The 23,053-nt window shown below is 35.6% G+C and overlaps 1 protein-coding gene across 5 annotated transcripts in view; it reads right to left on the bottom strand.

The window, feature by feature from the left end:
- The window catches only part of LOC144312683 (uncharacterized), a 2,041,845-nt gene that overhangs the window by 850,265 nt on the left and 1,168,527 nt on the right, over nucleotides 1–23,053 (bottom strand). The window contains exon 10 of one of the 5 annotated variants that reach the window (XR_013378220.1): nucleotides 20,776–20,853. The exons of the other annotated variants lie outside the window; for them this stretch is intronic. The gene's annotated coding sequence lies outside the window, so the exon portion shown is untranslated. Of the gene's footprint in view, nucleotides 1–20,775; nucleotides 20,854–23,053 lie in introns of those variants that run through there. 5 annotated transcript variants of the gene reach the window in all.

The following is a 23,053-nucleotide window of genomic DNA, read 5'->3' on the forward strand; positions in this document are numbered from 1 at the left end:
TGCAGAGGCCACATTTAATAAATCAATGTGTTTAAGACGTTTGGAGATCTATGGATTAAAGATTACTTTGCTGGTGGAGTGCCTAGTAATCATTATATATTGCAAAACCATGCACAACCACTAAGAGCTTGTCTTTCCTAGTTGTCAATAATACTATGCATCTCCAAGTAGCCTCAAACCTCCCCTCCACCCAACACTAGCTGGTTTTCTTCAACAGATACCATTCACTGCTCTACACTAATAGATCAAACCCCACACCTCTTTGCCTCAGCTTTAGTTAAGGGTGCTTGACAAGTTTAGTTTGGAATATCAGTACAATAGTTATAGTAAGTAGTGCACAAGTCATTCATTATTTGAGCCTAGGATACTATTGCGTTTTGGATTTTTCTCCCCAAGCAGGCAAGGTTACTTGTGTGAATAAGGGGGAACAAAATCTAATGTTGTACTTGTGCAGAGAAATGCAATGTCAAAGCAGACCTTGTGGCTATATAGGCATTTGTTCAGGCATTTGCTCATTGATTGTAACTTGCAAGCTATTACACAATGCTAATCTCAGTGCATGCTATGAAACTTATGTAGGAATAGCAGGAGGTAGTCCTATTTAGGACATAAGGAATATTATATTTAAAAAATAATAATAAAACTTTATTCTTCCCCAAAGATAAATCTCCAGCTATCTTAATTCATCATTTCAATACATATATTGTAATAGTCAATTATTTTTCATTATGAATTCCATTGAAAAAGATGTGAACATTTAGTTTGAGTGAGATAATAGGAATTAACTATAATGTCACTAAAATAATAAATTATGGAATATAAGATATGGACTGGAGCTTGGGAAATGTCTAGTTCAGTCGTCGATATAAAGAAAATTGTATATATATATAAAGTCTAGAGACTTGTCCAAGACTACAAACTTATCAGGAGCAAAGTTGAGTTTAGGCTCTGTTTCCCTCTTCAATTTTCTTTCCAGTGTCACTTTCCAGTATATTCTGAACTAACTTTAAATTTTCATACCCAGAAAGAATTTTGATTTTATGCCAGATTGCAGCTGTGCTGTGTCATGCTTTGAGAAAAGTCTTAAGTAATTTTATTCAAAGCATTCTTTGTCTACATCCTGACCCTCACACATAAGTATATCCTTCCATTGCTGGATTAAGTTCACTGAATTAATCTTGGCTTCCAAACCCCTACTGTCTAATGGAGGCTAGGAAGCACAAGTTCTGATCACAAAATCATTTATGTTGGAACTAAATCACATGGATGTTAATATATAATCCTTAAAATAAAAAGTACAAGTGATTTAGCAGCAATGGGTTAAACAGTGGTAAACAGTTTTCTCTATTGTAGAAGTTCTTAGAGTCTTCAATGTGCTACATGATTAATGCATCCCATGTAAAGTAAATATTTAGTATTCCATTGTATTTTATTAAAGAAAAAAAAGTTTTCTGATCCTTGTTACAATGGTAAGGAAGACTTTATTCAAGATTTTTGCCATGAGGGCATTGTAAAAAGGGAGAGAGATTGAGCTCAACGCTAAATATAAGAAAGACAGCTAAGGATTTACAGCCAATGGGCAGAGAGAGGGATCACTGGTTGGAAAAGTACTAAGAAGAGATAAGTGTAGGAAATTCTAGCTAAACTGTCTTAACAGTTCTTCCTGAAGTCAGGCCGCAGTGTTCAGATTCAAGAGTAGGAAATTATCGCTAAATTGACTTAGCAAGGTTCTTGCTAGAGTGAGTTACACAGTTTAAAGACCTGGATGGTTGGGAAGATGGGAAAGGTTGAGGCCTAGTCCAGAGAAAGACTTTCAAAAGCCTGATTTAAAAAAAAAAAAAAAAGCCTGGCTAAAGACTGTTCAAGGACACAGTTTACATATCAATTTACTTGACAGGAGGGCTTTTTTGATGGGTCTCTTCACTGAACAAGGAACACATTTTGGAAGCTTCTGCTCTACTACATTCTTTGTGTTATAGTCTAGTTATGATGCCATGAGATATACCTTACAATTTGTACTGCACTAATTCTATATGCCAACTCCAACATAGGTCCTATCTTGCATACACAAAGTTATGCTTGGTTTAAAATATTGGGATTACATAGGTGGAGAAAATAAATAATGAATTTAGCCTTCCCTTTATAGAATCTGAGTTTCCTTTTAAAACAATATTTTTATTCATTTGCTGAATAACTTTGCATGAGCCACTTAACCTCTAGGTCTTCAATTCCTCATTGACATAATAAAAAAGGGTTTAACTGAATGATCTCTTATGCCTTTCCATCATAAATTAAATATAAAAATAAAAATAAAAATAAATAAATATCAATATCAATATAAATATAAATATGGGACACCTGGACGGCTCAGCGGTTGAGCTTCTGCCTTCTGCCCAGGGTGTGATCCCGGAGTCTGGGGATCGAGTCTAATATCGGGCTTACTGCATGGAACCTGCTTCTCTCTCTGCCTGTGTCTCTGCCTCACTCTGTATGTCTCTCATGAATGAATAAATAAAATCTTTAAAAAACATAAATATAAATACACCCACACACATTATATATATGTATACACATATATATGGTTTTCTGTGTTTCTGTGTATCTAATTACTGTTTTACAAAGAACAGATTAAAACAGGGACGCCTGGGTGGCTTAGTGGTTGAGCGTCTGCCTTAGGCTCAGGGAGAAATCCCGGGGTCCTGGCATTGAGTCTTGCATCAGGCTCCCCATGGGAATGCTTGTCTCTCTGCCTATGTCTCTGCCTCTCTCTGTGTCTCTCCTGAATAAATAAATCAAATCTTTAAAAAAAAGAACAGATTTAAACAAAAGGTTTTGAATTTAACATATCAGTTCTCACGGGCATGGGCTGGGGAGAAAAACAGAAGATATTAGACGGGACAGGAAGGCAGACATCAATTTCTAATATCTTCTGACATAGGATGTATTCTCTCTGGTTTAGAGAAATATTTCCCAAAAGAAAACTAGATGCTCTAAAGATAAAAGAATTTTGTTTCAGGTTGTACAACTGAGGCACAAGCATGAAATATAAATCCCAAGTGAACTATAAATAGAAAATATTCACATTTCTCAGTGAGAAGCAACTTCTACATCAGACTTGTAACCTAGCAGTATTAATTCATCACAATAGGAAACACTGTTATGCAAAGTCCTATATAAATAAATGTATAGATACTTAACCAAACAAATTTGTTAGGCAAGCTTATTTGGAGAAGAGCAGTTATGAGTAATTCTGTCCAAGAAAGCCACCCTTTTACCTTTAAATTTACAAAACGAATACCTCACATTTAGAATTGGAAATCCCTTACTTGGTCTTTTATTTTTTAATTTTAGTATTTTTAAATTAAAAGTGGGAAAATTATTTAAGTCTGTACTTCACAGTTGTATATAGACACAGTTATGGAGACAGACTTTAACTCAGAAGCAAGACTTGAAGAGCAGATATTTAAATTTATTACGTTTTCCCCTGTTTTTATAGAAAATGTTATAATTCGGTTACAATTTTTATAATAAAATCCAGAGTTACAATTGGAAGAGACTTTCAAAGTCATCTGTTCTAACCCCTTCATTTTATAGATTTGAACATGGGGTTTCAGAAAGATGAAGCCCAAAGCTAGTGAGTGGCAAAGCTGGATCCAGACCCCAGCTTCCTGACTTGATGCAGAGCCTTTTTTTCTTTTCTACTACTACAAACCAAACAGGAATTAGTCAAGCAATTCAGGAGGCCTAACACAGGGCTCGCTTGTGGAATCAACGTGCATTTGTCCCATGGAATTTGTTATCTCCAATTGTGCTCCTGTTATGGGATTTGTTGTTCTGTTTTCTGACTCTGCACTTGATTTGCAATTCTGGGCCATAGCAATATGCTTCCCCAGAGTACTGAGCAGTGGTCAGTGAATTTAATCTGTCTCACACTGCGATCTGTGAGCTAAATTGTTACATCTCCACCTAGTGGACAAATTCACATAGATGGGAATTGCAAAGGCGATGTGGCCCACTGAGGATGGAGCAGCAGGCGAAGGGCAGATGTATCACACAGAGGTTAAAGCTGAAAAAAAAAAGAACTTTTAATGACAACTGGCAGTAAACTAAAGACTGTTATGGAGAAATCAAAGTATAATTATTAGACAGGGGGAAAATCAGCTTTCTCATTACTTCAAGGACCTCTAGAGACTTTTTTTTAGCTTCTGGAGGATTCCGTGAGGTATGAAGAGAGACAAGTCAGAGGATGGAATTAATAGAACTCTCAAGTGAAAACTAATTCTTGAAATTTTCCTAAAAGTGCACACACACAAATGTACTCAGCCTTCACAATCCGTCTGGCCCCCCAAAACCTCTTGAAGCCTAGATAGGTCCTGGGCCACAGTTAGATAAACAACCCTACCTGCCTCCAAGATTCGTAACAGAAATACTATGCTCTGTGTTTCAGAGCAGAGGAGCACTCACCAGTTTGTATGTATCATTTGCCTTTTTCTGCTTTCTAAAGAGGCACGAGAACAAATGATTGAGTTAATATGCTATGATCCCCTGAAAGCAGGGGCAACATTGTCACTGAGAAATGAGGTCTCCCAAACATAAGTGTTATGTGTGCACCTGTGTGGGAGGGACAAACAAAATTAATGCTCTTTCAGTAAGTATAATTTTCAACATAGGGCCCTTCTCCTTCTCCTCTATACCCCTTCCTTACATTTTGGATTTTCATTACCCAGAAGCCAAGCAGCTTCCATTGCATTAATGTCCACATCACTGGGACATTTTGCTCCACATTAAGTACAACTGATCCCTGAGAAGAACTGACAAAACAACTGCTGATAATTTTCTTTTATTCAAATCAAGTATTTTTTTCATTTTATCAACATCTATATATTCAGAAAGCTTTTGCATTAATAGCAGTTTTTAGAATGTCCTTGATATTAACAGTTTCTATATGCAGAGACAGTCTCTTCTGAAGAAAGTATAAAACGTTCTAAGGCTGAGTTGGCATAAACATTGAAGAATCACAGGTAAATGGCCCCTGGCATGCAGTACACATTCAGGAAACACTTCTTGAATTAAATTGAAAAGGCAGTTTGTAGCCTAATGGGTTTGATTTGATGTGGTTCCTGAGGCAACTGATTGAGCAAGTGAGGACCCTAGAAGGCCAGGACCTATAACTCACACTAAAGATTTTTGGGGTTTGTGATAAGAAGTTGAGGTCAATCCTTACTCTGTCCTTTACCCACTGTGTTACTTAAACTCTGTGTACTCAATTTACCTCACTAAAAATTACATCATAGGAATAGCATTTAATTCAGAAATTTCTGGTGATAATGCAAAAAGATGTGCAAAGTCCTTAGCACAGTATTAGACATAGTATAGCAAGCCCTTAAAAAGTCATGGAAATCTGAGTACCATACTGAGAAATTGCATTCTTTTGATCAAGAATGGATTCTAACAATGACTTCACTTAGAAAGGATGGAAAAATGATGAGACCAAAGGTAACTGACCAAGGATTATGTATTATTCAATCAATTATAAAGCACTCCCAATAAGTTCATTTTTATCTTATTTTTTAAATATTTATTTATTCATGAGAGACAGAGAGGCGGAGACACAGGCAGAGGGAGAAGCAGGTTTCCCACGGGGGACCTCATGTGGGACTTGATCCCATGACCCTGGGATCATGCCGTAAGCGAAAGGCAGCTCAATCTCTGAGCCACCCAGGTATCCCAAGAAATTCATTTTCAAAGCACAACTGTGTGTGACAGAAGTTTCAGAAAACTTTTAGGCAAAAATAAACAAAACTGCATTAGAGATTAATAGAAATTACAGAGGCACAGCTTATACTTCATCTTTGGGAAGTTGATAGCATTAGTAAAGGAAGGAGGAGAAACACATAACAAACTAGCAAAATGCCCATGTCACTACAAAGTTTCAAAAAAATAAAAAAAATAAATCTAGTAATACTTGTTGTTAAGCAGAAAGAAATATGTGAATGAGTCTCAGATATTAAGCCAAAGATATTGATGATAGAGAATTATGGAAGGAATGGAATAGATAGAGTGAGGTGTCATGAAAATCTCACGGGATGTAAGTTTTGGAACCAGAAGAGTTACAGAGATTGATAGAGAAAAAATGATATTTTGGGATATTTGGGAACATACAGCCATATTTACTAAAGATGCAGATTGATTGAGAGATTAATAAACAAATTCATGTGACTTATAATTCTATTCTCATATGCTTCCTCCTTTGCAAAATACACAAAAATACACATCCTTTTAGTGTGGTCAATAAAAGGATGAAATTTTACATTCTGAGTTGGCCAGTGTGGTAGGCTGAATACCCCCTCAACCTCACCCAAGATGTTCATATCTTACTTTCCAGAATTTGTGACTATGTTACATTACATGGAAAGAGGCTATTAAGATTAGAGGTAAATCAAGGCTTCTAACTAGCCAGTTTATAATTAGGAGATTATGGGATGCCTGGGTGGCTCAGTGGTTGAGCGTCTGCCTTCACAGGGTATGATCCTGGAGTCACGACCGGGTCCCACATTGGGCTCCCTGCATGGAGCCTGCTTTTCTCTCTGCCTTTCTCTCTGCCTCTCTCTCTCTCTCTCTCTCTCTCTCTCTCTCATGAATAAATAAAATCTTTAAAAAAATAAAATTAGGAGATTACCATCCAATGTAATCATAGGAAACAAAAAAAGGGGAAAAATTAGTGTCCAAGTGGTAAGATTTGAAAAACCATCTATTACCGACTTTGAAGAAAGAAGACAGTGATGAGCCAAGGAATGCAGGCAGTTTCTAGAAACTGGAAAGAACAAGAAATAGATTTCCCCCAGAGTCTTCAGAAAGGAGTGAAGGCCTGTCAACACCTTGATTTTAGCTCAGTGATACCTGTGTCATGTTTCTGACTTTCAGAGCTACAAAATAGGGATCCCTGGGTGGTACAGCGGCTTGGCGCCTGCTTTTGGCCCAGGGCGCGATCCTGGAGACCCGGGATCGAATCCCACGTCGGGCTCCCGGTGCATGGAGCCTGCTTCTCCCTTTGCCTATGTCTCTGCCTCTCTCTCTCTCTGTGTGTGTGACTATCATAAATAAATAAAAATTTAAAAAAAAAACTATAAAATAATAAATTTATGTTATTTTAAGCTACTAGGTTTGTGGCAATTTGTTACAGCAACAATAGGAAATTAATAATTCAGCCTTTTATTGAAGGGTGAATGCAAGAAGCCTACACTATTGATGTGCTGTTGTAGCAAACCACTTAGGGGGCTTTTAGAAATAAAGGAGGGGATATTAGAGCAGAGGAGAACCTAAAACAGATTGCTAAACCCCATCCCCAGAATGAGGCATGGCTAAGATTTTGAATTTCAAACAAGTAGCCAGATGATGCTGATGCTACTGGACCAGGTATCACACTTTGATAAAACCTGGTCTGGACTGTATAACTTGAATTTTCACTATGAATTACTCTCTATTATGGAATTCTCAAACAAGTCCTTTTAAGGTAATGTAGCATTTAGCTTTATGTCTCAGTGGAAACCCAATATAGAGAGGGAGATGAGAGTTCATACAACTATTTATGTTCAATGAGGTGAGAGGAGAAATGTGTTTTATTGCCAGGCTAAGTAACTTAAGAGCTGATGTGTGACCCTCAAGCTTTCACCTTCTCTGGTCAGTGCCAAGAAAGTCAGCATGGGGACACTGTTCCAGATGATGTATCTACCAAATGAAGAAACATTATAAGCCTGGTTTCTTCAGTTGAGTTTCTCCACTAACCAAAATAAACAAGTAACATGAGTGAGAAATAAACTTCATCTACTGTTCATCAAAGAAGTGATATTAATATAATCCTTCCCTTCACAATCTCAGTTCCTTTTACCCAACAGGAGTCTACAAATGTTTTCTTTTCTTTTTTTCCCTCACAGCTATAATATTTATTTTAAAATGTGCCATAGTGGGGTACCTGGGTTGCCCAGTCTGTTAAAGGTCTACTTAGGTCATGATCCCAGGGTCATGGAATCCAGCCCCTTCTCCCTCTGCCACTCCCCCATGCCTGTGCACTCTCTCTATCTCTCTATCAAATAAATAAATAAATAAATAAATAAATAAATAAATAAATATTTAAAATAAAATGTGCCACAGTGAATTGATATATCATATTCGTTTTTAGAAATGTATACATACACAACACGTGCTTATTTTGATATGCTTCACATTTGCCTTTCTCTTTGTCTTCTTTCATTCACTTTTCTTCTTTCTTCCCTTGAAAAATGTGCGATCTGGTTTGCACAGAGAAGAATAGAGAGAATAGAGACAAGAGACTGGATGACCTTGGAGAGACCCTGACTAAGTATTTGCCTGGATTCATTAGCAAATGAAGTCTGTGACAGTGAAACCTTACAATAATTTCCTTTTCTATTATAACCAGCGTGAGGATTTTCTCATCTCAACCTCCAAATGATCCCTATCAGAGTTCTCCAGATGTTCCACACACCTATCCAAAATTTAAGTCACACAAATGTACAATGTTTTCTAAGACAGATATGAAACAAAAGATGGAAGAAAAAGAAGCAAAGTAAATGCAATTACTACAGTGTTTACCTAAATATTTATAGAATAATCATTTGAAAATTGAAAATAGTTTTAATTTGCATGGCAAATTAAAGAAGAAGAAGCTAACAATCAGAATCTCTCTTTCTTAGAAGTACAGAAACAAGTATTCTGTATATAGTACACACACATACACATGCACACACATGCAGTTCTATGACCTTTTATTCTTATGATGTGTTTTAATAATAGATAAATTTCTAGCATAATATATCCACGATCTTCAGAACACTCTCTTTCTTTCTCCATAGCCAATGGTCTACTTTTAAGATTCTTAAAAAAACACACAAAAACAAAACAAAAAACTTTCTTAAAGTTGTTTCCTTAAGGAAGTCTCTTTTTTCAGCAGCTGTATGAAGATGTAAAGTCACAACTAAAAAAATCCCTTTGTGTAGTGGTTTTATTCATGTATTATATGGTTTCACTTCTCCTTTTCCTTAATGCCACGTCTACTTTCTAGTCTAGATTGTAATTTGCTTGAGGGCAGAGGCTCTACTTTCCCTTTGTTGAACACAAGTATTTTGAAGGAGATTTCACTATTGTGAGCACTCAATAGAATTTTGTTGATGACAGTGATGTTTCTGAAAACGTCTAAGAATAAAAGCAGACAATTCTGGCCTGCTGTGGCCTTCACTTATTTAATCTAAAGAACCTTTCCTTCCTTCCATAAACAATAATGCACTCAGGCAGCATATATAAAGGAAAGTGAGTCAGAAGAGCAATTCATTTTTCCAGTGCCCCTATGTGACTCCATCAATGCCTTAGGAATCTGCTTGAGGATTTATTTTAAGCATATCATCCATGCAGTTTTCAGACTCCATAAGTACAAGATCTGATTCCACTCTTTCTTCCTCAATTCTCATATTCTTACTGCTTAAAAACTGTGCCCTTGTGACTTTTCTGTTAGTTAAGAGATGTACAACATAGGGGCAAAAATCAATCTTAATTAAAGCAAACTCTGGAATTATGATCGAAGGAAGGTACATTAGCCCAGTGCTTCCAGACCCCCATACACTGTTGTTATTGATGTTTGGACAGATGGGGAAAGTGAAACAGAAGTCAATACTTCGATCTACTGTGCTCTCTAAGGATCTGAATTTTTAACACATCCATAATGAGTGCTGGTGGTGTGTAATAAATACACAGCAGCCCCTAAGAGTGGCTCTGTGTGTAAAAGACACCAGCAAAGTCCCTGAAGCTTCTGGTTGGTAGATAAAAAAGTAGGCTCAGCCTGGTAGAATTTAGAAGTGAGTATCTTTTTTTCCAGTGACTTTAACATATGGGGATCCTTTTCACCGAGCTGATTCGTGCTACTCACATAACCTAAGGCTTTTCTCTTAAGCAAAATTATTTAAGATGTTAAGAATTCAACTATTTCTCCTATATAGATGTGGTAGACAGGTGTTGCCCCATCCAACATATCCTTTCTTCTTTGTCTAGAACCATTATCAGTCCAGTAATGTCACCTCAGATATAATCTACCTCAAACCTCCAAATTCCCCACCATTATTAATTAGTTTATGAACGCCAATCAAATCCTCTCTGGCAAAACTGTGGTTAGAATTCAAGAAGCCTTGCTCTTGCTTATAATTTGATTGAATGAAAAAGGCACTTAATCACAGGGTCACGTTTGGGTGTCTATCCTCTTCTCTTTTATATTTGAGACACAGAGAAACTAACCTAAAGAGGGAAAGAATGAATGTATTTCAAGAGTGACAAAGAAAAGACAGCAAGGAATTTCCAGTGGTGAGAGGGAACATTCCAGCTATTGGACTAACAACAGCTCAACTGAAGTCTGGCTCTACTTTCTAATTTTTGGTTTTATGAAATGCTCCCATATCTTTTTCATAAAATTTTATTTTTGCTTAAGCTAGTTTGACTTACTATTTACTGGATCTAAAATATTCCTAAGTCCATTGCTTCCTTTTTCAAAATTTGCTGAGCTTTCAGCCATCTCAGATGCACTGCTATCTAGGACATGGAAACAGAAAACACACACTTCTGGGTAATTGGGTAGATCATTTACACAGTTGGTAAGACAGATGGTAAAGCAAAAGATTTAAACACAATGTCATAAGTGAAATAAAAGGATCAATACAAGACTTGGAGGTTGCTTAGAAAGTGGATAGGTTGACAATTTGGGGAAGAGACTTGGAGAGAGAGATACTGTCTGAGACAGGTTCTTAATGGTCAATAGAAGTTTTCTAGGTGGATTAGAAAGCTAAAAAAATTATTTGTAGAAAGAAGAGAATGTATGAAACCAAAGACCTAAGAAGGTAACATGTATTTGACAAAAAAAAAGAAAAGAAAAGAAAAGAAAAAAGAAAAGAAAAGAAAAGAAAAGAAAAGAAAAGAAAGAAAAGAAAGAAAAATGAAAAACAAACAAGGAACTAAGAGAGAAGGGTCAGATCTTAGCCCATTCTAAAAAGTATGGACTTATGTTATATTTTAATAGATAATTTATGTACATATGGACAAAGCTATGCTCACTGCTGAGGACAATGACCCAAATGAGAATATCGCAAGTAATGGGTGAGAATGGCCTCAGAAGTCTCCAAATACCCAGCTGCTTCTCAGGACCTTATGCAGATTGTTAGAACTCCTATGGCTTGCACAATCCGGCTGTGCACCTAGTACATGTGGATTTGGCAAGGATAAGTCCTCTACTCTTGGCTTATGGTCAGCCTATGAATGCCCATTTATCTTTGCTTTTCACTAAACCTCAATAGGTCTCTGGAAAAGGGAGGGATTCCGCAGGTAGGGAGTAATCTGCTTTGGCTTAGAGAGATTGAATCCATCTGTCTATGATGAACACTTTCCCAGTTTTCTCATAGAACATTGATTATTCCAAGAAAATTGAGAAATCTTTCAAGAGGGAATTATTTTAGAAAGTATCATAGATCAGAGACTACATAGAAAAAGTAATAATTTGTATTATTATGACCAACTTGCTATTGAGGGCTTATTAGGTTCCAGGTATTGTGTTAAGTGCAGATGTGCACTTTTAGTTTAATATTTTCAATAATTCTCTGAAGTATATTCAATTAATGATCCCATTCTACAGATGAGTGATAAAAGAGCTAAAGATATTAAGTAATTCAACAATTTTATACAATCAATAAGTGTTAGAAACTATATATATATATTATATATATATATACATATATATATATAATCTCTAATTTTCACAATGCTGTGAAATATATAAATACATGTTTTTATTTTATTGGTAAAAAAAAAAAAACCAAAACCAAAACCCTAGGCTCTAAATACTAAGTGATAGGTATTATTTACTCAAAGCTCTTCTTGGTGATTTATACTATGTCATTAATTATCACAGATACTCCATTAGGTTGATACTATTGTTATCTCCACAAAGGATTAAAAGCAGAAGTTGAGAAATCTGTCAATACTAATTAACACTTGTCATAGGCAAAATAATGGCCCTCCAAAGATATATATCCTAATCCCCAAAACATGTCAATCTGTTAGTTTACATGGTAAAGGAGACTTAAGAATGTAGATGATATTAAGGTTGCTAATCAAATGACCTTAAATTGCTAGATCATCTGGAATTATCCAGATGGTTCCAATGTAAGCACAGGAGTTGCTAAAAGTAAAAGAAGGAATCAAAAACACTGAACCAGAGAGATGCCAGTTTAAGAAACACTTACATTGTTGGCTTTGAAGATGAAAGAAGAGGCTATGAGCCAAGGGAGTAGGTGGTCTCTAGAAGCTGGAGAAGGCAAGGAAATTAATTCTTCTCAAGGAACTCCAGAAAGGAAAGTACCCTGCCAAAACTTCGATCTTGCCCAGAAGATCCATTTCAGACTCCTGTTCTTATAGAAATGTAGGATAATAAATGTTGTTTTAAGCCCATAAATTTGTAGTTTGTCACAGCTGCCACAGGAAATTAATATAGTATTTTACTACCATCTTGCCATTTAATCTCCACATCAGCTTCCCAAACTTAACACTATTATTTCTATTTTACAAATAAGAGAACTGAAACTTTGATTATTTAATAACATTTTCAGAAGCATTTATTTAGTTATTAGGGAGCTTCTCTCCCTGATTCTGAAACTTACAGGCACAAATCATATTCTGGGTGACCCAGTAATTCTATAAAATTTCTTTTCTTTTTTTTAGATTTTATGTATTTATTCATGAGAGATACAGAGAAAGAGAGAGAGGCAGAGACACAGGCAGAGGGAGAAGCAGGCTCCATGCAGGGAGCCTGACACGGGACTCAATCCTGGGTTTCCAGGATCATGCCCTGGGCTGAAGGCACTGCTAAATCACTGAGCCACCCAGGCTACCCAGTTCTATAAAATTTCTAAGAGACTTTTCAGTTGATATATAATTGGATGTTTCAAAGCAATAAATAGTTCTCTAAATTCCTTAACTACACTCCCAACCATTTCTCATATCCAACTGTAGAACTCTTGCTGTTCCTCAGAGATATACTAAAAGGAGGAGGGGTTTAAAGATAAATGCCTATTATATTACATTTTATCTTTTCCCCAAACCTCAAAATTTCAGTAAAAATAAAATGTGACATGCTCCATTGCTCTCTAGAAATATTAAGGAATTAGTGAAAATTCCTCCACAAGCCGACTCTGCTCTAATGCCCTGAATTGTTTTCTACTGGCCAAATGAATTTTCAGCCTTAGAAGTACCTATTCTGCCCATGAGTTACCTGAATAGATAAGGGACTATACTAAAACACTGTTCCAATTTGTATATTGAAGAGTAATTTTTCAGGTAATAAAAGACCTAGAGAAACAAATCCATCCATTACTCATAAATTTCTTTTAAAGATACTTGGGTATCTTTAGAATGCATTCTTTCCCTCAAAAAATTACCAGATTTATGATCCTTGTGGGTCTTGGGCAAGAAATAAAAATGGCTCCATCTATATGACACATCTATTTTTGAGTGGGAAAGGGCAAAATATAGTTCTTTTAGAAAAGCAGTGTGTATATGTATTCTTCTATTGCACTATCACCTTGCCAAGCCACTACCATCATCCATTCATACATCCACCCATCCATCTCCATTCAATGCATATTTTCTAGGTTAACATATGCAAAATTTTAATTTTGAAAAAAGAATTAAGTTTGAAAATACAAGTATGAAATATAAAAATGTGTAACCTTAACAGGCTGGCAAAAACTTGGATATTAACCATTGCAACAGTGTATCAAATGATAGAAAAATATGACTGTTGCTAAATATAGTATTTGTTTTGTAGAAATTAATAAAATATCCAAAATAACTTAAAATTAGAAAAATAAAATGTCCTTTGTATATGAAAAAAAAAACAATGGCAATGCTTATAAGATCAGAATGAAAATAGTTACTTTACATGGGAAGATGATGGCTCCCTGGCTGAAACAAAAATAAAATTAACTTGCTACCATCAATTAATTACCATTAATTGATTATCAGAATAAAATTCTGGTTCTGAGTAAATTGGAGTGAATATACTCAACCTGTTTTTTTCCAATGAGTACAAGTATAAAACCTGGGCAACCTACATGGTGCAAATATGTTAGGAGTCTTTGAAGAATACAAAGTAGCAGGCAAATTTAGAGTAGGAGGCCAAAATTCAAAATACCTCCGAACTACTGATCAAGTTAGCTTTTTTTTTTTTTACCTCCAACATCCTCCTTCCTAAACTCAATTCATCAGAATCAGGTACTAGAGAACAGAAAGAGGAAGCAATAAGGAAAGCCCTCTATTTCTATCTAAAGGAGTGAGAAAGTGAACATCTAATTCTCATAGGAAATGTGAAAAATCCCTCATTTTTTTCATTTATTTTCTCTGTTCTTCTTTATTCCAGAATATAAGCAATCCCACTGTGAAAGCAGCATCTAGCAGCAATAGCAGTTTGTGCGAGTTAAACATCTGAAAGTAAGGAGTTTTTCTTACCAGTTGGTAGAATTGTGGCCCCAAGAGGGTGGGACCAATTGTTGCTACATTATTTTTCTCTCTTGGAAGGTCATAGATGTGGGCACAGTTGCAGGAATGTATTGTAGAATGGGATAACTAGCCTCAGATCTCTAAATAGAAGAAAGAAAAGACCCAGGGAACTAGAAGGTAATGGAAAGGTTATGGAGAAGGAGAAGCTTAGGAAAGCATCCCCATAAAATTGTTTATGAAATCCTGAGTTTATTTATTTTTTTAAACATTTTTTTAAAAATTTTTATTTATTTATGATAGTCACACAGAGAGAGAGAGAGAGAGAGAGAGAGAGAGGGAGAAGCAGGCTCCATGCACCGGGAGCCCGACGTGGGATTCAATCCCGGGTCTCCAGGATCGCGCCCTGGGCCAAAGGCAGGCGCCAAACTGCTACACCACCCAGGGATCCCAAATCCTGAGTTTATACCCAAGAAACACATGCAATGATTTTTGTTATTCAGCAAAGGAAATTCTTTATTGCCAAACTCACAGTCCAACCCCCCTGCACCCAACTGACCAGTGGGTGATTCATACACAGGACAGAATGTCACTGTTATCTGAATGTCACTGCAAAGACTTCAAAAACTTACCTGATATTAACAGTACAGAATTGTGACATGAACACAACTTAATTGAGCAGTTGATATAGCAAGAATATAAATATCCTCCATAGGATTTAATAAGACCTAGAGTCTTAGGACATAATATTCATAAATATGCAGCTTATACTTCATCATTGCTCAATATGTAAAGAAACGGAAAAATCTAAACTTGCATAAAAAATCAATAGATGCCTAAGCTAACACAGATGATACAAAGGCAATCAAGTTATTATAAACATGCCCCACAAGTAAATGAGGCCCCTGTTAAATCCAAATAGAGAAAAAAAAAAACTTCTCAGTAAAGAAATAAAAGATACGAGTAAGAAAATAAATGGATATTTTAGAACTGAATAATTCAATAACAAAAATGGGCTAAATGGAGTTGACAGCATAATAGAGATGACAGAGGAAAGAGTGGGTGAACTTGAAGATAACCTATTGAAATTATGCAATCTGAAGAACAAGAGAAAATACACCAGAAAAAATAAAGAGGATCTTAGTAATTTATAGGATAATAACAAATAATAAAAGATCCACTATTTGTGTGATTGAAATCCTAGAAGAGTACAGCACTAAACACATATTTGGTAAGCAACAACACCTTTAAAGATTAATAAAGCTCATCAAATGACAAACAGGATAAACCTAAAAAAAAAAAAAATTCACATCCAGAGACATGAAGATAAAAGAGTTCAAAACTAAAAGCAAATAGGAGGAGCTTCAGGGAAGATGTTGCAGAGTAACAGGACACTAGGCTCACTTTGTCCCATGGATACAACTATGAATCACCCACATCACTGTAAATAACCCAGAAAATGACTGAAAATGGCAGAACAAACTCCATAACTAAATGTAAAGAAGAGACCCCATTGAAGAGGGTAGGAAGGGCAAAAGTGAGGTTGGGAACTAAACAGTCTCCCAGAACTGTCCACAGGAAGAGAGGATGCTGTAGCTCAAAGAGAAGAGAGAAACAAACTCCACACCAGGAAGCCTGCATGGGGAAGAAGAATCCCATAACATTTGGCTTTGAAAACCTGAGAGGCTGGGATGACTGGGTGGCTCAGCAGTTGAGTGTCTGCCTTTGGCTCATGGCATGATCCCAGAGTCCCAGGATTGAGTTGCACATTGGACTCCCTGCATGGAGCCTGCTTTTCCCTCTGCCTATGTCTCTGCCTCTCTCTCTTTGTGTCTCTCATGAATAAATACATAAAATATAATAAAAAAAAAGAAAACCTGAGAAGCTGAATTTCATGAGTTTTTACAACCAGCAGGACTTAAACTGGAATTTTTAAAAAGCAGTGGGCTCCACTCTGGGACTGCTACTGTTCCCTGGAGAGAAAGAAAGATTATCACACACGCCAATAAGTTAGGGGCCCCAGTAGTGGACTGGAGACAGACAGCTGGTCTCACTGCAGGCTCTGACCACCAATGAAAGCTTCTCAAGGGATAATGCATGGAAAGCACCCTGCAGTTTGGTGCTACTTCATTTCTGGCAAACACTTGGCCTAACTTAACTCAGTTCCAAAGTGATCCCATACTAACCCACTAATATCACAGGGAAAAAACACTGTCCACAACAGGCAAAGAGAGAGAATTCAGGTGACTGGGCTGAATAAAAAACAGCTCATCCATAACAGCATGGCATATACATCACACATAGGAGACACTCTTGAAGTTCCAGGTTCTGGTCAACAGGGCACACTACATAGCAGGGCACTAAAGACCTCTTTTTTATAAGGCCATTACTTTCAAGTGTAGGAGACATAGCTGTCTTTCCTAACACAAAGAAACAAATACATAGAGTTAGACAAAATGAGGAGACAGAGGAATATGTCCCAAATGAAAGAATAGGACAAAATTACAGTGAGAGAGCTAAATAAAATGGAGATAAGTAATATACCTGATATAGTAATATACCTGACAGATTTTTAATGGGATGATCATAAAGATACTCCTTGTATTTGAGCAAAGACTGGAGGACATCAGTGAGACCCTTAACAATGAGATAAAACAAGAACCAATAAGAGATGAGTAACACAATAAATTAAATTTGAAATACGCTAGATTTAATAAATAGTAGACTTGAAAAAGCAGAAGAATGAATCAGTATCCTGGAGGACAGAGTAATGGGAAGTAATCAAGCTGAACAGGTGAGAGGGAAAAAAAATGCAATGAGAACAGGTTTAGGGAACTCAGTAACACCATCAAGCATAATAACATTCACATTACTGGGTTCCCAGAAGAGAAGAAAAGAAAAGGGAGATAAAAGTTTACTTGAAGAAATAATAGCTGAGGGGATCCCTGGGTGGCTCAGCGGTTTAGTGCCTGCCTTCAGCCCAGGCCAGTATCCTGGTGTCCTGGGATCGAGTCCCACATCAGGCTCCCTGCATGGAGTCTGCTTCTCCCTCTGCCTGTGTCTGACTCTCTCTCTGTGTGTGTCTCTCATGAATAAATAAATAAAATCTTAAAAAAGAAAGGAAAAGAAAAGAAATAATAGCTGAAAACTTCTCAAATCTGAAGAAAGCAGAAATCCAGATATATGAGGTAAAGAGATTCTCCCTACAAAATCAACACAAGAAGGTCCATATCAAAACATATAATAATGAGTAAGATGGCAAATAGTAATAATAAAGAGAATTTTAAAAGCAGGAAGGAAAAAGAATGCATTTACATATAAGAGAAACTCTATAAGGCTAAGAGCCAATTTTTTTGGCAGAAACATTGTAGGCCAGAAGAAAGTAGCATGATATATTTAAAGCACTGAAAGGAGAGCACCTAGATGGCTTAGTCAGTTCAATGACCAATTCAGAGTTTGGCTCAGGTCATGATCTCAGGATCATGAGACTGAGCCTCATGTCAGGCTCTGCACTCTGCTCCTCCCCTCACAGCCCCTCACCCCACCCCCCGTGCATGCACACACACTCTCTCTGTTGAAACACATACATATGTACATATATACATATATACACACATATATAAATAAAGTGCTGAATGGGAAAAAAAATCTATAGACAAGAATATTCTATCCAGCAAGTTTATCATTCAAAATAGAAGGAAAGATGCAGAGTTTCCCAAACAAAATTTAAAGGAATTCATGACCGCTAAACCAGCCCTGCATGGTTAAAGAGGACACTTTGAGTGGAAAGATATTAAGTAGGAGTAAGGGAAATAGAAAGTACAAAAGTAATAAAAATAATTATATCTGTAAAAATCAGTCAAGGGAGTAAAAAATAAAAGTATAATACCATATACTAAAACATGGGGAGAAAAAGAGTAAAGAATAGCTTCAAACTTAAGCAACCATCAACTTAATATGGACTGATATGTTATATAAAAAACAAATGGTAACCACAAATCAAAAACTAATAATAGATATGCAAAAAAACAAAGAGAAAGGAATCCAAATATATTACCAACAGAAAGGAATCCAAACATATTACTAAAGAGAACCGACTAATCATGAGAGAAGAGAGCAAGTGAAGAAAGAAAAGGAGAAAAATTACAAAAACCAGCATAAAACAAGTAACAAAATGACAATAAATGCATACCTATAAAGAATTACTTTGAATGTAAATGGACTAAATTTTCCAACCCAAATATATAGAGTGATGGAAAGGATAAAAAGAACAAGACTCATCTGTATGATGCCTCTGAGAGACTTACTCAGACCGAAAGTTACATGCAGATTGAAAGTGAAGGGATGGAGAAGCATTTATCATGGATATGGGTGTGAAAAGAAAGTCAAGAGAGCAATACTAACATCAAACAAAACAGACTTTAAAACAACAACTCTAACAAGAGACCAAAAAGAATAGAATATAATCACTCAGGGGACAATTCAACAAGATATAGCAATTATAAATATAAATGCACTCAATATGGGATTACCCAGATACTTAAAGAAGTTAATAATAAAAAAGGAAGTAATCCATAGTAATACAATAATAGTAAGGGACTTTAACACCGCACTTACATCAATAGACAGATAACCCAGGGAGAAAATCAATAAAAAATGGCTTCGAATGACACATAAGACCAGATGGATTTAACAGATATATTCTGAACATAACACCCAAAACAGCAAACTACACATTCTTTTAAAGTGCACATGGGACATTTTTCAGAATAGATCTCACATTAGGCCATAAAACAAGTCTCAACACATTCAAAAATATCAGTCATTCCATGAATCTTTTCTGCCCATAATGCTATGAGACTAAATCAATCACAAGATAAAATTTGGAAAGAGTACAAATGCATGGAGGTTAAATAACATGCTATTAAACAATGAATGGGTCAACCAAAAAAAAAAATCCAAAGAGGAAATAAAAAACTATACGGAGACAAATAAAAATGAAAACACAATGGTCTAAAATCCTTGGGATGCAGCAAAAGCTGTAATAGGAGGAAAGTTTATGGCAATACAAGCCTATATCAAGAAGTAATAAAAAATCTCAAATAAACAACCTAAACTTATACCTAAAGAAGAACAAACAAAATGCAAAACTAGTAGAAGGAAGGAAATAATAAGATCAGAGTAGGGATAAACAGAATAAAAATTTTAAAAACCCAATGGAACAGATCAATGAAATCAGGAACTGATTCTTTGAAAAATCAATTTAATTGCTAAACATTTAGCCAAACTCATAAAAAAGGAAAGAAGAAAGAAAAGAAAGAAAGAAAGAAAGAAAGAAAGAGAGAGAGAGAGAGAGAGAGAAAGAAAGAAAGAAAGAAAGAAAGAAAGAAAGAAAGAAAGCTTAAATAAAATCAGAAATTAAAGAGGAGAAATAACAACTTACAATACAGAAACACCAAGAATTATCAGAGAAAATTATTAAAATTTATATGCCAACAAATGTGATAACCTAAAAGAAATATATAAATTTCTAGAAACATATAACATATCAAAATTGAGGCAGAAAGAAATTTTAACAGACCAATTGCCAACAATGAAATTGAATCAGTAATAAAAATAACTCCCAACACACAAAAGTCCAGGATGAGATGGCTTCACAGATAAATTCTAAGAAACATCTAAGAAAGATTTAATGCCTATTCTATCCAAACTATTCCAAAAAATAGAAGGAGGAAAACTTCCAAATTCATTCTATAAAGCCAGCAACCCTGATAACAAAACCAGATAAAGACACCACAAAAAAGAGAACTACCAGCCAGTATCTCTGATAAACATAGATGCAAAAATCCTCAACAAAATAATAGCAAATTGAATATAACAATACATTTAAAAAATCATTCACAAAACAAAACAAAAAAACATTCACCATGATAAAGTGGGATTTATTCCTAAGCAAACATAGTTTAATAGTCAGTAACCAATCACTATAATACAGCACATTAATAAGAGAAAGGATAAAAAACATACGATGATTTCAATAGATGCAGTAAATGCACTTGATAGAGTATGACATTAATTCGTGATAAAAACCCTCAGCAAAGTAGGTTTAGAGTGAACATAGCTCAACATAATAAAGGCATTATATGCAAAACCCACAGTTAACATCACACTCAATAGTGAAAAAATAAGAGCTTTTCCCTTAATATTAAGAACAAAACAAGACTGTCCACTCACCACTCTTACTCAACATCATACTGGAAGTCCTAGCCACAGCATTCCGATGACAGAGAGCAATAAACGGTATCCAAATCGCTAAGGAAGAAGCAAAACTTTCACTATTTGCAGATGATATGATACTGTATACAGAAAACACAAAAGATTCCACCCAAAAAATACTAGAATTCAAGAATTAATTCAGTATGGTCACGGGATACAAAATCAATGCACAGAAATCTGTTGCATTTGTTTTATATAGTAATAGTAAAGCAACAGAGAAATTTAAAAAGCAATCCCATTTACAATTGTACCAAAAGTAATAAAATACCTAGGAATAAACTTAACCAAGGAGGTGAAAGACATGTACTCTGAAAACTATAAAACATTGATAAAGGAAATTAAAGATGACACAAACAAATGGAAAGATATTCTACATTTATGGATTGGAAGAACAAATATTGTTAAAATGTTCACACTGCCCAAAACAATCTACAGATTTAATGTGACCCATATCAAAATACTGATAGCATTTTTCACAGAGCTAGAAGAAATAATCCTAAAATCTTCATGGAACCACAAAAGATTCCAAGTAGCCAAAAAAGTTTTGGGAAAAAAAAAAAAAAGCTGGAGGTGTCACAATTCTAGATTGTAAGTTATATACAAAGCTGTAGTAATCAAAGTAGTTTGGCACTGGCACACAATAAAAAATAGATACATAAATCAATGGAGCAGAATAAAAAACCCAGACTAGAAATAAACCCATAATTACAAGGTCAATTAATCTTTGACAAAAGAGGCAAGAATATGCAACAGAAAAATGACAGTCTCTTCAAAAATGGTGTTGGAAAAACTGGACATCTACATGTAAAAGAATGAAAATGGACCACTTTCTTACACCTTACAAAAAAAATAAACTCAAAATGGATTAAGGACCTGAATGTGACACCTGAAACCATAAAAATCATAGAAGAGAGCACAGGCAGTAATATCTCTGGCATTGACCATAATAACATATTTCTAGATATGTCTCCTGAAGTGAGGCAGATACAAGCAAAAATATAGTATTAGAACTCATCAAATAAAAAGCTTCCGGACAACAGAGGAAGCAATCTACAAAACTAAAAGACATCCTACCAAATGGGAGAAGATATTTGCAAATGATATATCTGATAATGGGTTAGTATCAAAAATGTATAAGCATTTATTTATTTATTTATTTTAAGATTTTATTTTATTTATTCATGATAGACACAGAGAGAGAGAGAGAGAGGCAGAGACACAGGCAGAGGGCGAAGCAGGCTCCATGCAGGGAGCCCGACGTGGGACTCGATCCTGGGTCTCCAGGACCAGGCCCTCGGCTGAAGGTGGCACTAAACCACTGAGCCACCGGGGCTGCCCGCATTTATTTATTTTACTTATTTATTTTAGAAAGAGAGAGAGAGAGAGCAGGGGGAGGGGCAGTGGGACAGGAAGAGGATTTCAAGTAGACTCTGAGCTGAGCATGGAACCTGACAAGGCTCAATCTCATGACCCCAAGATCATGACCTGAGCTAAAGTCAAGAGTCAGATATAATCTTTTCCTCTTCATTTCTTTAACTATATTTTAATCTTAAAAAAAGATATTATAACATTGTTTGATATGACTGTCAATATATATATAAATGCAATATATAAGACAATTCTAAGACAATAGAGGGAGAGTAAAGGGGCCTATATGGTAGTAAGATTTCTACATTCCATATAAGATGCTAAAAAACTGGGCAGCCCAGGTAGTGGTTTAGCACTGCCTTCAGTCCAGGGCATGATCCTGGAGACCCAGGATGGAGTCCCGCATCAGGCTCCCTGCATGGAGCCTGCTTCTCCTTCTGCCTGTGTCTCTACCTCTCTCTCTCTTTCTCTCTCTCTGTGTCTCTCATGAATAAATAAATAAAATCTTTTAAAAAACTAAAATGTTAAAAAACTGATTTTAAATAGACTGCTAAAAGTATATATACATAATTTTTAGACAATAACAAAAGCCTATATATACATTTTAATTTAAAACATAATACAGATTAAAATGGTATAATACAATTTTGAAACACTTAAAATAAGGCAAGAAAAGGGAAACAGAACAATGAAAAGCAGAGAAACAAATAATGTGATGGTAGAAATAAATCAAAACATGGTAATAATCAATTTGCAAATGACCCAAACTGAGTAATTAAAAGAAAGGTATTGTCAGCATGGACTAAAAAAAATATATAGACTATAAATATGGTCTGAATAAAAAACTCAGTTCACAAATAATGTTATA

Source organism: Canis aureus, chromosome 4, assembly GCF_053574225.1.
Source record: "Canis aureus isolate CA01 chromosome 4, VMU_Caureus_v.1.0, whole genome shotgun sequence".
NCBI lineage: Eukaryota > Metazoa > Chordata > Mammalia > Carnivora > Canidae > Canis > Canis aureus.